Raw genomic sequence first — 15,890 nt, forward strand, 5'->3', positions numbered from 1 at the left:
AGAATTGGTTAAAAAAATTTCAGCAGAACAGTTTTTCTTTGGAAAATGGTGATTTGATTACATTAAAACATTCTGCAGGAACTTTGTTTCAACTCTATGACTTCAACTTTATCATTTTGTCCTTTATATATAATTCATAACAAAGCACTTCAAGATGCTTTGTTATGAATTCTATATAGGTCACAAAACACAAAGGTCATTTGAGATTTCCAAAATGAAATCTTTCAGAAGTTTTGTTTTGCAGGAAAACTCAAAATTTAACTGGACAAAAGGGAAATTTTGAAATGTTGGAATATCCTATGAATATGGAATATCCTATGGAATATCCCAGAAATTCTGAGTTCTGACCAGCTCTAGATATTAGTTGATAAACCACAATAGAGCAAAATCATCAACAATGTTTCCACTTACATGGTTTTGTGAGCTGTGTTCTATTTCTTCCTCTACCACCTGACTCACACTAAGAGGGAATGGAGTGGAGAACTTTGGTAGGTTACATGACTATTTGGGAAAGCAAAGCCTCACAACTCTGTTGGCAATGTACCCCTTTGCTAGCTGTGCATAGAACATCTTACATGCATTCCCATCCTGAGAAGAGCTGCATGATTAAAGTTGCAACTTCTGGCCAATTAATGATCATATCTATCTCCTTATCAAGTGTCATTCCAGTAAAGGAGATTACAGATACAGGATTAGTTATATTTTTAATTTTGTGCATGGAGGTCTGTATATACAATTTCCATTATTGTCAATCAGCATTCTTCTAATCCACTATATCTGATCTTGAGAAAGTCCATAGTCTAATTTGAGAGTAAACCAAATGCAGAGGCATTTGTAAAGGTTTCATTCCACGCACACGCACGGTTAATACATTATCAATGCATACTGCATTTGTATGCTGGTTCGTCACAGATCTCACATTGTTACTATGGTTTACATTTGAGGAATGTAGTGCAAACCAGGGTTAAGGGTTGAAGAGAGAGAGAGATGAAGAAAAATAGGAAAATTCATATTTATGTTACAACAGTGATTCACAGAATATCTGAGTTTGAGCCTTTATCCGTGAACACTAGTTAAGTGGCAACAAGAGAGTTCTGCAATGGAATTAGCTGCAGCCACAACCTCAGAGGTTAGGATTTTTCAGCTTCTGAAGACCTCCTCTGCTGTATTTGAAAATAATAAATCCCTGAAAACAAGGAATTGGACTGAAAAAAAATAAAGGAAAAAATCTAGTTAATAGGAAAACGGTCAGCTTGGCTATTAAATACAATACAGTATTTCTTAATTAGAGAGCACAAGAAATGGCAGAAAATCACTAAAACCAAGTTTTTTAAAAGAGATCAATTTAAAACAAAATTTTTCTAAACCTGCTCAAGTAAATCCAGAGAGGAGGAAGGTAATGGCATAAATATGCTGCAAGAGACACCTGGAGCGTTGTCTGCTGCTTTGTGCAAAAGTTCTGCAAAAAGAGTGATTGTATCTTCATCCTGATCAAACCAACATTTAATCAGAAATGCCATTCCAGTTCTGCTTGAAAGGGGACAGAGGACCTAAAAGAATGAGTTGAGAGGGTTCATGTATCCAGTTTCATGTAGAATACTCTATAAAGAAAGGGCCAATTTCTCTGTTGATTTACAACATAAGCAATCTTGTTGCAGACAGTAGAGCTGCATAGGAATAAATGGGGGCAGAATCTGACCCACTACAGAGCTTGTACACAAAAAACATTTCTCTTCTCGCTTTTGCCTTCAGTTAAATACTGATAGAAGCATTACACTATCTAACAGTTAATAGGTTTCTAGTTGCAGATATTCCACCTTTATATGCCAGAGGGTGGCACGAAATTCAATCCATGCATTCTCTCCCATTCTAAAAGCTTTTGTTTCATTGCTTTGGCTACTGTAATAGAATGATTGAAACCTTTTCTTGTCCTCTCCGCTATCACTTACAGTTATAAGAGACCCCCACATTTCACTGCAGCTACCACTAATATGGTCTAAGAACTAGTTACTTAGATTCTGTCCAGCCTGAGCAGCCATGAGTGTGCCTCTGTTGATACATACTGTTTAGTTTGTGTGCCACTTATTACATATTGATCTGTTGTATTTTAAAATCTATACTGATGTTCCTTTTCTCTCTCTTGTGTAGGATCCAGAGACTGAGCCTGGGCACAGGTCCAGTGCAAGAAGGTTCCCCTGGCATAGCCATTGCTGCTCAACCTGGTCCCCTGCCCAGGATGTGGCAGCTTTTACCCTTGAACTGGAGAGTGTAGGCGAGCAGGTGGGTGTTCAGGGAACTCCAAATGTAATAGATCAGGGTTTCATGCACAAGCATGAAAGTCATAAATAAGAATGGAACCTGGGACCTTTGACAGCAAACATTACAGGCCAGTACCTCTTGAGCTCAAGGAGAACTCCCCTTACTGAAAGACAGGTTTCAGAGTAGCAGCTGTGTTAGTCTGTATTCACAAAAAGAAAAGGAGTACTTGTGGCACCTTAGAGACTAACACATTTATCTGAGCATAAGCTTTCGTGGAAGGCATCCAATGAAGTGAGCTGTAGCTTACGAAAGCTTATGTTCAAATAAATTTGTTAGTCTCTAAGGTGCCACAAGTCCTCCTTTTCTCTTTGTAAGACAGTTGTAGGTTATTTAGTTTCTGAGATCAGCCACTTGAGGAAAACATGAACACACACACTAATGAGCTTATTATATACTCCTCTAAGATTCTGATGTCCACAGAGGTTTGAGTCTCAGCTGCAGAGTTATTTTATGAGCCTTGGCTGCATACTCATATCACAGGTATCAGTGAGGATAAAGCCTGGGACCTTCCAGCACCAAAACCACAGGGTTCTCTCTTGAGCTAAAGGAAAACTGACCAAAACACCCCACTAATTAGCTCTTACTTAGCATATTTGATCTATATAGTTGCTGAGGCCAGGAACTAGAAGGAGACATAACCGCATGCCATAGGCCAATTTAGCGCACCAAACAGTACCAAAGAATTACAGGGAGGCGGAAGGAAGGAGCTGGGGTTTTCTGTGTCTAAAATGTGTTTCTTTTGTCCATCTTTGAAGAGATCCTGCTATTGCAGCTTCCTTACTTCTCAAAGGCAAAGTATTAGTTTGGAGGTGAACATAACTAATATGATTACATCAGGCTGTCTGTGAAATAAAATGTGCCAGTATCAACAAAGTTACATCTGTATCAGTTATTTCACAGGGGGCAGAGGTTTCCTTTAAACTGTATCCAGGGGCTCAAGGACTTTTCCAATATTCTTTGTTCATTCTATTTATAAAAGACGGCCTGTACAAAGTGTCTGGTGCTGTAGCGTATGGGCAACTGTGTCAAGTACCCTGAAGCATTTTTCCACTCTGTAACATTTACAGGAGAAAACCTGTGAGAAGAGTAAAGAACAGTAAGAACAATTCCAAGCTATGCCTGAAATGTGCAGAAGTGCTAACAACTACAAAGGATCACAACTCGGAGCAAAGAGGATGCTCATATGTAAATTGGGAGGAAATTGCCCTGATTAGTCATTCAGAAACAATTAAAGTTTTGAAAGTATTCCTGCACAAGGAATTTTTAGTCATAGGATGACAGTCTCTAGCCTGCTAATGACAGGTTTTAACACCTGAACACAGTGTATTAAGGGGCTTATAAATGAAAGGCTCTAAAGTTATGAGGGAGCTGACAGATTTAGGTCACAAAGGTCAAAAGTGATGCTGATTTTTGGTCTGTCATTTCTTGGGTGTCCACCCTGACACCTGATCCACAGAGGTGTAAGCACTCACTATTCCAGTTCAAGTTAATGAGAGTGGTGGGTGGAGAACAGGCCTGAAAAAAATCAGATCCGAAAATAAAGGTAAGAATCTGGGCCAGATTCAGTTCTCAGTTACGCAGGTGTAAATCCATAGTACCGCCAATAATTTCAGTGGAATTGTTCTGGATTTACACCTGCATAATTGTGATCCAAATCTTCTCCACTCCTTTTTTCCAACTTTAAATAAGTTGTCTGTCAGAGAGGTATCACAGACTAAAAAAAAAAGAGTGAAAGGTGCTAACTACAGTCTGGGCAAGCCCTAGGAAGTATTAAAGACCAGGGTAAAATCCTGATCTAATTGAAGTCAATAGGAATTTTGCCTGTGACTTCTACAGAGTCAGGATTTTACTGCAGGAAGAGTGCTAGGCATAGTGTGTTTAGTAGTTACAATACTTAGTTTTTGCTAGCAAAGCCTTTAAGTTTCCACACAAATGCAAGTAGTGAGACCATGGAAAGGAACATATTCAATATCTACATCAGAACAAATAAGATTTAGTTAGAAGTAACAGCCTTTACAGTCTTCAGGGTTTTTTGCGGAGGTGGGGAGGTTGGGGATGCAAATATATGGGTCTGATTGAATCTAGATAGTTACCATGGGTCATAGTCCCTGTGTAGAATTCCCTTCTGAGATCCTTTTCCCATCCTCTGAATGCACCCCTTTCAAGTGGCAGGCCCATGCCTCCATTTCTCTTTGAGGTGGGATCCTGAGATCCAACCACTCTCTGACTAGGTCTACAGGTTACACTCTCTTGGTGCCAACCATGTTGTCTATCTTAGCCCAACAAGAATTTCCCTTCAGGAACCTGTGGGCAGTAATAATATGCAGTGCCACAGAAGCAGCTTCTTCAAGCAAAGTATGATTTATTTTGTCACAAGGTAGACACCCCACCAAGAAATGGATTTAAAATAACTGATCCATGTGTATACTGTCTTACCTACACTTGGCATTCCCCTCAAGCCCCAAGATAGACATGACTTAACCTTGGTGCACACTTTTGGTTAGGGATACAACCCCATGCTCTGGGTATTCCTAAGCCACTGACTAGATCAGAGGTGGCCAACCTGAGTCTGAGAAGGAGCCAGAATTTATCAGTGTACATTGCCAAAGAGCCACAGTAATATGCCAGCAGCCCCGCATCAGGTCCACCCACCACCACCCCGCTCCCAGCACCTTCCGCCCACCGGCTACCCCGCCGATCAGTGCCTCCTCCTCCCTCGCCACACATCCTGATCAGCTGTTTCATGGCGTGCAGGAGACTCTGGGAGGGGTGGGGGAGGGGGAGGAACGAGGGCATGGCAGGCTCAGGGGAGGGGGCTGGCAGGGGTGGGGTGGGAGCAGGGCCAGGGGTTGAGCAGTGAGCATCCCCTGGCACATTGGAAAGTTGACGCCTGTAGCTCCAGCCCCAGAGTCGGTGCCTTTACAAGGAGCCGCATGTTAACTTCTGAAGAGCCGCACGTGGCTCCGGAGCCACAGGCTGGCCACCCCTGGACTAGATGCTGGACAACAGGGGATGGAACACTCAATAATTGTCCTGTTCTGTACATTCCCTCTGAAGCATCTGGCATTGGCCATTGTCAGAAGACAGCATACTGGACTAGATGGACCATTGGTCTGACCCAGTATGGCCATTCTTATGTTCTCTTGGGGACCACATTACAGCTGGACCAGCGCAGACCCCTACCTCTAAATCAGCGTCTGTCAGCCTGCAGCTGCTAACAACTCCCTCACCACCACCAAATTCTAATCCTTATCAGTTACTTTTGATTTCCATTATCTCAGCCTTGGCCAATAGCCCTGTTGCCAGGCCCTGCGGGGTTTCCCTCTTCATAGCTATAAACCTCACTCCAGTAGTTGAGGAGATGCTCTTCATTTTGCTCTAGACCTTTATTTTGCCTTTATTGCCTGGCTTCTTTAATAATCCCCTTTGATTTAATTCTATAGACATTTCTTATAACTATTTATCTAGTACAGCCAGACAGGTGGTGAGATTATTTGATATAAAGAATAGTTATTCAAGCAGAGTTTAACCTCTGTAGTGCTTTTCCCTCACTGTGATATGTACAGCTATCCTGTGAGGATCATTCTTCACATCTCTAGTGCTTTTCTGTTTTCACTTACATACCAATATAAGGTCTTTCATAACATAACAGTGTGGCCTAGAAGACAAGGCACTGGATTCTATTCCCAGCTCAGCCATTGACCTGCTGGATGATCTTGGTGAAATCATTTCACCTCTCTGTGCCTCAGTTTCCCCCCCCCGCCCCCCTGTGAAAGGATAACAATACTAACCTCTCTTGTAAAATGTTTTCAGCTCTAATGATGAAAAGTGCTGTTGAAGAGCTAGGTACTATTAATATTTACCTCTACTGTAACCATTTTGCTGCTGTTGAGTGTTGTCCACAGTCAAATGTATCCTTCTGCAGCAAACTAGCACAAGTCCCACTGAAGTCCTCAAAACAGAGCTTATGCGGGACTGCAGTAGAACACAGGCATTGCGGTGGCCCAGTGCACAGGGGTGAATGTCACTCCATCAGAACAGTCAATAAAAAGAAGCCAGATATCCAGAGATTTGGATTTTCCACTGTGGCAGCGTGGACTAGGTCTGGAGGCCCCCTGCTGGAGGCCTCATGGCCCTGCATCTCCCTGCCCCAGAATAGAGCAGAGTGAAATCCTCCAGGCTGCCTAGAGTGGCTGCAAAGGAGCAGCCAATCTGGAACCAGAAAGGCCCTATACAAGACAAGCAGCAGAGCAAAGATGTTCAATTGCTTTGTGTAGCTTGAGGAGTGAAGATTGTGTGACTGGCTGGCTGGCAGAGCAGTAGTACCACGGACAGCTCACTGCAGACAGGACTGAAGCTCAGGGAAGGCTACTGAAGACCATGTGCCTGGCTGGCAGGAAGAGCAGCAGGACAGTCAGCCCGGGGAGAGGGTGCGCTCACGAGAGGCAGGTGCCACCCTGATGTAAGAACTAAAACCAAAAGCAGGCTCAAACCCAACCAATAAAAGTGGGGTCGCCTGCAAGAGGTGGGTGCTGCCCCATGAAAAAGACTGATTGCAGGCATATCGGCCAGAGAAACGGGGGCGCACCTGAGAAGCCCTTTACACCCACCTTCCATTTTTTCTGTTGGGTGAGTTCCTTCATGATCATCATCTCCCAAACTTATTGAACAAGACTCAAGACGTGAAGGGACTGCCTTTTTTTTCCCTTCAGAAGTCACTAAGCCTTATGCTTTAGCTAGCATCTCGGAAATTCAGGTGCCGTGTACTTCAAAATGAGGATCATTTACTCAAGGATAAATCCAAGGGGTTTAGCAGCGATTAACATCCTGTGGTGGTCTTAATTTGGGACCAAACTTTTTCCCAACGTGTTAACAGTGGGACACATCCATCTAATAGTGTGGTAAAAAGGACCTCTTTCCCACAGAGATCACAGCTTTATTATGGCTCTGTGGACAGAAAACTTGATTCATACCTGCCAAATAATAAAACAGTACTCCCGTAGTGGGGCTACATTTTTGGATTTAACTCTTGCAGGGCTGACCTTTTCCAGAGAGAGGATTTAATGGGAAGCAATTCTGTGATTGAGAGTTTAATTTATTTTCAGTCATGGGAAGTCTTATTCCTCTTTGAAACAGAATTATTCTTAAAAAAATTAAATTGAGTGTGGTAGTTTTATGATGTAGGCTTCAGCTTTCTCGAGGTTGAAGTGAGTTGACTAATCACCAAGATTGCTAGGTAACTGGGACATACTCTAGCAGTTTCTGTGGCAAAAGGCCAGTCCTTTTACTTCTCTCCAATGTATTGAATGGTCTCATATTTTGGCTTCAAATTTTCCCTCGGTACTACACTAGCTTGGTTTTGTCCTATTTTTGTGCCCACATTTAATAGAAATTCAGCTGCAGTCATTTTCAGCTCATTTGCTCTGCTGAGTTTTTTATTGTATTGGCTGTGTATTGTATCTCATTTTATCCACTTATCCTACATTTTAAAAGGCAACGTCTGACCTTTGCTTATTAGTAACTTGAAAGCTGGGAATGTCTTGAAGACCTACAGCTACAGAGCTCACGGAGATTTGTGTGCCCTAAGTTTGAAATCAGCAAAATGTTGGGGGTGGGTGTACATCCTAATAAACCTGCCATATGCTTTGGATTTATAATTAGGAAACTTGCCCACCTCATTGCACTGTCTCTCAGACCTCCACTCCTTTGCTTCCACAATCCCTGTTATGTTTCTTACAGGCCTTCTTTCTTCCATTACCTTTTCCTCAATACCCTCAAAGGACACATAAGGCCTCCTGTGCCAGCCCCTTTGCACTGCTCTGGTAGTGCACAGGAGCTGGAAAACTAGCTTAAAAAGTGGCGTGGGGAGCACATTTGAGGTATGGCCAGAGCACACTGTCCACTGAATCGCCATCTGCAGAATGGCTCCTTGGGGGCTAGGGTAGCCAGGCATAAGTTAGAACAGGCCAGCAACCCCAAGGATTTGGGGAGTGCCAATGTGGACAAGGCACATGTGATCAAATCACAAACATCCTTCACATCATTGAAAAATACAGGGAGTACAATCACCCATTGATCCCTTGTTTCATTGGACTACTCAAAAGCATTTGATACGGACTGATGTTTGGAGGCTGTTAGTAGACACGGGGATTCCAAAGCATCTCATAAAGCTCATTGCTAGTCTCCACCATCAACAGACCACAAAGCAAACAGCAGCAGGCAACAGGAAGTGGTTTGGTACTGGACAGGGTGAGAGACCAGGGTGTGTTTTGTCCCTAACCCTGGGACAAATGTGTTTCAATATGTACATAGAATTTATTAAGAAACAAGCCTTGGAAGTTTTGTCGAAGTGAATGGAGATCGAATTTCCATTGGTGGACACCTCCTAACTGACCTCATAAGTTGAATACAGGATGCTCTTTGCTACCACCATTGGTGCAATTCAACAAATGTTAGAGTCTGGTAAAACCACTAATGAGAAATATGGACTATCCCTCAAAGTGGAAAAAATATAATGCATGCATGTTGACATGATCAGTAACAATAGGAGGCAAGAGAACATCGTGATTAATGGTCAAGAGATAGAGGCAATAGATGAACTCAATTATCCAGAATTATACATATCATTATACATATCAAGGAGACTGTTCATAAGAAATCAGAAGATGACTAGAAAGTCAGCCATGGTGCCTCTTACAAAAGTTTGGAAAAACCATGGCATCTCAAAATGTACAAAGGTTCAGTTGATGAAAAGCTTAATTTTTTTCCATAGAAACTTATGTATATGAATCATGGGAAATCAATGCTGCTGAAAAGAAGGATATCAAGATCTTTGAGTTGTGGTGCTGTCTAAGACTCTTGCATATTTCCTGGACAGAAGAGAAGATGAATACTTAAATTAGAAATATTACTGGAGAAAAGCAGACTTTGCTGTCACAGAAATCAACAGGTGAATTTTGTGTACTTTGGTCAAATCAGGTGTAGAGATGGAAATAACTTCCAGAAAACTGTCATGGAAGGAACAGTGGTAAGTCATCATAGGGGACAATGAGTGAGAAGGTATATAGATGGTGTGTGGCAGATCACTGGGAGGGCATCTGTTCAAAGTTATTGATGGCTCAAGAAGACTTCCAAAAATTCTGCTACGTTGGCACCAATATCCAGACATGAATAAATGGATTTTAGTTAAGTGGCACAAAGCTGAGCTCTGGGGTAGCTGAAAATCTGGACCACATACTCTTTCATACTCCCTTATTCAAGTCTCATGCTATACAACCTTGTGTGAATGGAATTAAAGCTCTAATTAATTTTAAACTTACAAGTATTACATTTACCCTTAGAAATCTCACATTAAATTTTTCATTTAAATTTATAATCAAATGAGGTTAAGTTCCTTTTGGTTTCCAGTCTGATATTTCAAAAGGACTTTGGGGGTTCAGTTATATGTTTTGGACCAGATTCTGAACCACAGTAACACCATTGCCCTTCAGTGGATTCACTCCAGAATAACACTTTGGTGAAACTGAGATCAGATTCTTCCCACAGCATCTTGGAAACTTTGATTTAAGACCAGCTGCAGAGGTCATCAACGGATATTCCTCATGCATTGCAGGACAGGAAATATTCTTCCTGCCTTGTCTGGCAAGAAATCAAAGTCTTTCATTTAGCCCACTCATCTGTATTCAGTTAGTTTTCTCTTGGATAGATAATGGCTGAACTTGTTGGTTTGTCAATAATATTTCTACAAAACTATTTCAAAGCTGTTATATACATTTTGTTAACCTTTAGATAAATCTTTAGCTACTTCTCCTCATCTCCCTTCAAAGTTTACCAGTTGTCATCTGTTTTCTTGGACTCCCAAATGGCTGTATATATTTTCTTTTGCAATCTCCAATTACCTTGCTATACCCTGATAGATACTTCTAACCCACTGGAATATTTTATTCTTTCTGACGTCTCTCTGAACTTCTCTTCTGTCTGTCAGCTATCAAAACTAACTATTTTCAAATTCACCACTAAAACTCCTTTGGAATTGTGCCTCAAACCCCTTCTCACCTAACCAAGCAATTCTCCCACTTCCCTGTCTTACTCTCCATGAAAATGAGTCAAACTACAGCTCATGCTGTTCTCATACTAATAGTTTGTCCTCTCAGGCTACTTGACAACATCAGCAGTCACTGAATGTGTCTTTCTATGCTTCAAATTTAAGCGTCTCACTAGGCAATTTGTGGGGGAAATTCAGTTTTTAAATCAGATTCTTAAGGGAAGGTAACTAACTCAGTCCAGTTCCACATCATCAGAATTATCATCTGAAATTATTCTAAGTGGTACCTTTTTCAGACACTTTGATACAGAGGCCAAGGATTTGAATGCGCCTGTAGACTGAACTACACTAGGATCCCTAGGTGTCACTTCTCTGCACCAGGTGTGAGAGACATTGCTGAGTTGGGATAGAACAGCCTTCTTTGCCAGAGTCCATGTAATGCCTAGTGCTGCCAATCCATTCCCTGTCAGCAGCACTCCAGTAAATTCATTTAATAAAAGACATTGCATCTACATCAAGTTCCCAAGTTCCTGAACTAAAACTTTTCAGCTACAGAAGTTTAATACATTTCTCTTCTTCATATTGGATTAAAATGATGACTTTTCTATCAGTTTCAGCTTATGCTGCAGTGATTAAATGAAATCATTGTTCAATATGCTTAAGTTTAAAGAAGTTTTTTTGGAAAAAAATCATCAACATTAGAAAGCATTTGGAAAGATGCATTCTTCATATTAGTTTATAAATATGGTTCTCAAACAGTGATGCATGGAATGGAATATTTTGAGAAACAAAATTTTGAGAAACATTGTTCAATATGCTCAATATCCTTACATTTAAAGCACAGCTGGCTTATTATTCATGAAGTGCTGCCACATATGGGCAGAAACCAGTTGCATAAATGACGTGGATTTCTCTCTGGTTTAATGTACCGGGATTACTTATTTTGGTAAAGAAGTTATTTGACATTAACTGGAGTAGTAGGAACTCTGATGGTGCAATTTTTCTTACTCAGTCAAGACCAATGTTTTAAAACATGGATTATTTGAGATGTCTGTAGTGCTTTTACTTTAATCCTTTATGAATATAGTCATACAACTGAGGGATGTTTTCAGAATTTAATGAAGAGATGCTTGTTTCTCCGATCACTAGTGTGCATATAACCTAGTCTTGGATTTTTCTTCCATTGTGCTAATTCAATGCCACTTTTAAATGGTTTAAAATGTAAAATAAAAGTATTATCTCAGTTAACGATAAGGCATATTCAGTTGTGTGGCAAGTCAGAACAGAGGACTGGGAGTCCATTCCTAGCTTTGCCCATGACTTGCTGCATGATCCGGCACGAGTCACTTTACCTCTTTACACCTTAGTTTACCTCTCTCTGAAATGAGGAGGATACCATTACCATAAGGTGTACTGGGGCTTAATGGATTAAAGTACTTGGAAAGCTACAGATGGAATAAATTATATAAGTGCAGTTTATTGTGCATTATTAAAGGTGAACACCACCTGCCACCATCTGTGTGATGAAATGATTGCCTGATACAGGGATGCAATCAAAATGGGCCACATTTTCTGCTAGCGAAAAAGCATCTCTCTGATGATTCAGTTAAGCAAGCCATTTCAGGTGCTGTTTAAGACCATCTCCATTCTGCAAAATACTTAAGCACCTGCTTAGCTTTCAGCATGTCAGTACTGTTGAATTTGATAGGATTTAAGTACCTGCTTGTGTTTTGTTGTGTAGGGGTGGTGTGACAGGGTGCTGGGCTGGGACTCCTGAGCCAGCCCTCTGTCACGCCAGCTCCAATTAAGGGAGTTAGATTGGAGCTGGCTAGAGAAACCTGTGCCCGATTGGCAAAGGGGAAACAGCTGCCAGTTTGATTAGCCTGGGGCTGCATAAAAGCCTCAGAGGAAGGTAGCTGGGAGGCAGACAGAAAGGGGGAAACCAGAGGGTGGTAGCTTTTCCTTCCTGGCTGCAGAGACCCAAGCTGTAAATGGTGAGAAGGTGATGGGATTGCACCCTGTAAATAAACTGCACTGGTGATTGCTGAACCTGAGGGTCTCTGGAGCCCTGCTATGCCCTGTTACAGGTGGACTTAAGCACATGTTTAAGTGCTCTGAAACAGTCTAAAATTCATTTAAAGTATTGCAGACACAAATCGGTTGGTCCGTTATCTTTTACTGTGCATTGCTACTTGTTCTGCATGCACAAAGGTCCAGTTGCACATGCAAATGAAGACTCTGCAAGCACAGCCAATTAGGTGGACAGACATTCTATGGCTTAAAACCTAAGAGTACAACAGATTCCAGAGTCACTTCAAATCACTACACTGCCTGCCCCAACTCTCATATACCAGGCATTTTAATTTGTGCCAGGGCGGGTTCACATATTCCAAGATCTGAAGGGACCACTGTGATAATCTAATCTGACCTTGTGTATAACACAGGCCATAGAACGTCCCCAAAATAATTCCTACAGCACACAGGGCTTTAATCATAAATCAAATGATGACTGGGCATAGCTCCTTCCAGGTTTACCCAATGGACTCAGCTCTTTCCCTCTGCCCCACAGTAAGGGGCACAGAGTGACAGAAGCCACAATGCTGCGGGGAGAGCCGAAGTCCACAAAGACTTTAGTCTCCTCTCCCCCAGATGTGCAAGGTCCAGCTGTGCAACCCAGAGTCTCATATAACTTTGTGAGCTGGCCCTTCCAGCCTTTAGCCACACTGGACACCAGCTGCAAATTGCAATGAGTCAGTAATTTTAACAGCATTACATGTATCTCGGATCCTATTGTTTCTAATGTGTCTGTGGTTCCTGGAGGATATGAGGAAGGCAAAAAAATCCACCTAACCAAATGCCAATTTGGCCAAATTCCTTTCTGAGCCCTAAAAGCAGGTGATCATCCAGCTCTGCAGCAACATAAGCAGCACAGCTCCTAATTTCAACTAATGGGAGGGAGGGAGAGAGGGTGGGACAGCTAACCAGACTATAAGAGGCTTTTGAAAACCCAGGCAATCTAAAATAGGCCAGGAGGGGGGACCTGGCGGTCAACCAGCTGGCCTCTCACCCTTTGCTCCACCAATGGCTAAGTGGAGATCCAAAGTAGATGGGGGTAAGCCCCTCTTCCTGCCACACACGCACTTTCAGCTTCTCTCATTGCCTGCTGTCCGGTCAAAGGTCCTCTCCCACGGCTGGCAGTGAGAAGGTATTTGAAAGCACCAGGCTTTCCTAAAGGCATTTTGATATAGCAGATTTTTCAAAGTGCTCGGAGATAAGTGTGAAGGTCTTCCAGAGCCTCATTATCCCTAGTCAAACATGAAGAACAATATCATACACATGCATTTATCAAACTGACAGCCTGCTGCTGAAAAATGAACACTTCAAGGAGATGTTTACTATGTTTACCATGGAGGCACCATCAGGTTTCCCCTTCAGATTCCAGATAATAGATGATCACATAATGTTTTACAATCTAAAAATAAGGTGGAATCAAATATCTTTATAAATATGATTGCTTTTGTCACTCCAAAAAAGTGACATTCATTTATTTTGGCTTTTGAAATTCAAATTATCACAATTAAGGGCTAATCCTAAAGTGGTTAAAATGGTATTACTTTGGCAGTACCAGCAGAGGACACTTGATCTATCAATAGATAAATATACACTGATTTTATCTGAAGTTTTAAAACATTATTTTATTTAATACAAAAGTTCTAGAATAAGGAACAAATCCATATCCAAGTCAAACCTCTTAAAATAATATAAATATTATTATACACTCCAGAAATGGACAAATGTTCAAGCTGGAAGCACTTATATTTACATTTATAATGCTTATCTTATGAAGCAAAACTTGTTATTAACACCGCTCTTACTGTGATTCAATTTCAAGACACCTTTGGATCGGACATCTAAATAAGTGGCCCTCGTGGCTGACTTTTGGTTGTTCTTGCAGTTCTAAATAGTATCCTAAGTCATCTCCTAGGCCAGTGGTTCTCAACTGTGGTCCACTGCTTGTTCGGGGAAAGCCCCTGGCGGGCCGGGCTGGTTTGTTTACCTGCCGCGTCCACAGGTTCGGCCGATCGCCACTCCAGGCCAATGGGGGCTGCAGGAAGGGTGGCCAGTTTCAATTGTGTCGAGTGTGTGTGTGTATATAACACACACACACACACATTATATATAATTAAAATAATGCAAACATGGTCAACCAATATGGGGACTTAACACTCTACTGTGTAATGCTCTAAGACATCTCACTGCCTTTCTTGATCCTGGGCCAACAGGACTGGAATCAGTCCCTGGTGTACAACAGAGCAGCTGCACAGCTACACTAACTTATGTCAACTGGAATGGCTCCTTAGTATTCCATGGGCCCAGGGTTGCCACCCTATATAATGACCCCACCATGCTGTAAAATGGGCTTTATGTGGAGTGGGTGGCAAAAAGTCAGTCATGTCAATTTTATTGCAACCTGGTGTTTCTTTTACACCAGCGCAATCCCATGCTGCCAGTGTAGTGCAGCTTTAAGTCACTTTTGTATGACTGGAGTGAGGCAAAGGGGACTTACCCTGGGAAACGGATGTGGGCCAAGGGGTCCAAGAATAAATGGATTTGGCCTCAACTTTATGGTTTCAACTATTACAAATATCCTGTATTCACTAAAGCCTGAGTAAGAAGATAGGCTCCACAGAATGTCCTGAAGGCCAATAAATTTGGGCTCTCTGTTGGACCCACTAGTAAAACAATTTTCACAGTACAAAGCCCTCCACTGGATACACCCAACCATGTGCCCACAGGCAAATCTATTTATCACGAGCATGTTGGCTGATTTCAGTTATTATCAGGATGCATGCAGGAGAGCCAGTTTAGGTTTTAGTTAACTGTGAAAGTATTTAGAGATTTAAAGAGCAATATCAACATACTGATTTGCACCAGGAAGTAAATAGTAAACTAGTGCAGTGAGCATTCATATAATAGCTAACTCACTTAAGTGTGACATTGAGTTATTGACCAGCTGTAACTTCCTAGTGATATTCAAGGATAATCTGCAACATAATGCACATTTTTATTTATAGTTCGCTAAACATTTTAGAGTGTAACACGGCTACCACTCTGAAACCTGTCATTTTAGGGTGTGTTGTTTAAAACAGGTCTCTCATTTCATGCCTGCAAATAATTGTAGGTATAAGTAATTTTGCATGCAAATGATGGTAGATTGGCATCTAGCTATCATATTAGACATTATCTTTGATTTTATAAAAATTCTATCAATCAAAGGCTTAGTTGTAGTGAAAATTCTCTGAAATTGCTGTAAAGCACTGTGTTCCCTACCTCCATTCTCCCCTTGACTTCTAAATTCACTGAGCACACCTTCTATAACAGCTCTCTGAAGTCCCTCTCCTCTAATTCCACCCTCTCTGCTTCACTGAAACTACCCTTTCTCCAGGGTATCTAACCATCTATTCTTGGTTAAGTCTCAGGGCCTTTACTATACCCTTGAGCTCTGTGTCTACTTTTTTTTTCCTTC

The sequence above is a fragment of the Chelonia mydas genome, chromosome 8 (genome assembly GCF_015237465.2).
Source record: "Chelonia mydas isolate rCheMyd1 chromosome 8, rCheMyd1.pri.v2, whole genome shotgun sequence".
NCBI lineage: Eukaryota > Metazoa > Chordata > Testudines > Cheloniidae > Chelonia > Chelonia mydas.